Source organism: Triticum aestivum, chromosome 7B, assembly GCF_018294505.1.
Source record: "Triticum aestivum cultivar Chinese Spring chromosome 7B, IWGSC CS RefSeq v2.1, whole genome shotgun sequence".
Classification (NCBI taxonomy): Eukaryota; Viridiplantae; Streptophyta; class Magnoliopsida; order Poales; family Poaceae; genus Triticum; species Triticum aestivum.
The window spans coordinates 731,020,528-731,023,255 of NC_057813.1; positions in this window are offsets into that span (position 1 = coordinate 731,020,528).

The window sequence follows — 2,728 nt, forward strand, 5'->3', positions numbered from 1 at the left end:
GAATTAGATATTGTTAGATGAGTTAGGTTTTTATACTTTTAGTTATAGATGAATTTATATTAATGTTAGATGAATTAGTATATATTAAATTTAGGTATATGATATTTGATCATCTAATTAAAATTTTAGTATATAGAACTAGCTACTTTATTTTTAGTAAGTAAGTTAATAGAACTAGTTAGTTGAATTAGTTGAACTAGTTAGTTGAATTAGGAGCTATACTTTATATAGGTATATTTTTAGTAAGTGCTTAGTTGAATTAATTAGTTGAACTAGCTATTTGAATGAATAGAACTAGTTTAATTAGTTGAATTAATATAACTAATAAGTGTTTAATATTTCAGATATATGAACATAGGAAATGTCGTCTGACGACGAAAACGCTTTCATTATGTGCGAAGACTGCGAAGACCAACGCGGCCTCACTAGTGCAGAACCGGCCTTTAGTGCCGGTTCGTGACGGCCTTTAGTGCCCGTTCGCCAACCGGCACTAAAGAGTGGGGACTAAAGGTCCCCCCCCTTTAGTACCGGTTCGTCACGAACCGGCGCTAAAGTGGCACCACGTGGCATGAGCCAGGCCCGGGTGCGTGTAGGACATTAGTATCGGTTGGTAACACCAACCGGTAATAAATGTTTGAGTGTTTTTTTATTTTTCCTTTAATTTTGTGTTTTTAATTTAATTTAGTGATTATTTTACATTATAATGAGTTGTTAAATCATTAGGTGAAAGTACCGCTGATTAGTTTCGACTGAATGCATTGGATCTAGCTAGCTACTAGCTAAGTGATCAAGTATATTCCATATCCATATTATACTTGATCACCTAATTAGGTGATCAAGTATAATATATATGGATTTGGCATATATATACTTGATCACTTAGGTAGGATCCATCTAGCTGAAACTAATCTGCGGTTTCTTTCATTAAATGATATAATAACTCATCATCATCATCATATTAATATAAAAACTCTTGCATCATATCATCAACATGAGTATATATACTCTAGCTAGCTAGCTAAAAATCATCGTAGTCGTTGCCGCTATCTAATCACCACCAACAGTAGCTTAAAGAATAAACATTCACTTGTACCAGAAGCAAAAATATCATCGAGTTCAACATGATTGTCATGATATTATAAGCGTTCATATATAACACCACAAAAGCAGATCACTCTTTGAGTTCAGAACGAAGAACACGGACATGAAAGGACAAGCACTAAGAGAATGATCTAGCTAAATCACTCCTGCCACTCTCTCTCAGGTAAAATAGCATAGAACATGTATAGCTCTCCTGATTCATCATACTGGAGCATGCAGATGAACCTGTCTCCTAATCGTGGGCTGCACTTCTCATTGCTGCCCCCTAGTACTTCTCTGCAATCGTTAACAATTTTCCTCCAATCTTTCACTATTAAGCATTCATCGCTTCTAGAAATCCTGAATGCACTCATGTGCAATGCAGGATAACATGGACGTAAGCTAACAATAGACATGCGACCTTTAGTCTCGATCCTCTGAGGCACAACTGTCATCGGGAGTCCCTGTTGAAGAACATCCTATAGTACTTAATTAATATACTTAGCAATGAAAGTTTAGCAAAAAAATTATGTATGCAAAAGATGCACTGAGGACAAATAGTAAAAATCTTACCATCATTCCTAAATAGATGTGACCGTAGTTCAATACGATCACTATTGGTCGCACGTTTTGAGTACTAACATTTCTAAGTGCAGGAAGAAAATTTGTCTTGACAGTATGAAGATCCTCAAGCCATGAAACATAATGACTTATCTCCTCGCAGTTTAGTTCAGCTCCGGGAAAGTAGTAGGTCCTGTCTACCAAGCGCCGGACATGTTTGCTTGAATGGAAATAAGCTGTCAATAGAAATTAGTTGTCAATTATTTTTGAATAAGCAATATCAAAGACAAAAATATAGTTGAGAAGAACTCACATATTGGTAGAACTGGAGGCGTCTGCACATCGACCCATATGTCTCTATTACCTTCAATATCATCTTCCGGACGAATATCAAAGGTGATAACCATATCATGCTCAAATGCATAAGCCTTGCATAGTGCTTGCCAAGTTTTGCATTCAAAATAGGTGTACGTGTTTGCATTGTATACTTTGACGTTGAAAGTATAACCATGCTCAGTTTTCAGGTAAACTCTCTTTACCTCCATAGTTTCCATAGAATTGAAACCTATCTTATCCAAGACAAAAATTCTTGCATGGCAGGGGATGCGCTAGTAGAATAGTGAAAATTAAAAATTATAAGTCAGGCAAATGAAGCATATATAAGTCATGCTTAATTACGAAAACAAACTTGTCGTTATAACTTACTGTATTGAATTCGAAGGCCTCATCCAGCTTGATGCTGAATCGCTTATCATCAACAAGGAAATTTCTGTCGCACAGGCCGCGCTGGTCTTCACAGTATTCGCACATCGTGAAATTTTTTTCGTCGTCAGACGACATTTACTATGTTCATATAGGCGAAACATTAAACACTTACTAATTCAATTAATTCAACTAATTCAACTTAGCATTTACTAAAAATAAACTAGTTATATTAATTCAACTAGTTCAAATAATCTCATATACCTAAATTTTTTACTAAAAATAAACTAGTTCTTTTAATTCAACTAGTTCAAATAATCTCATATACATAAATTTTCTTACTAAAAATAAACTAGTTCTATTAATTCAACTAGTTCACTAAGCA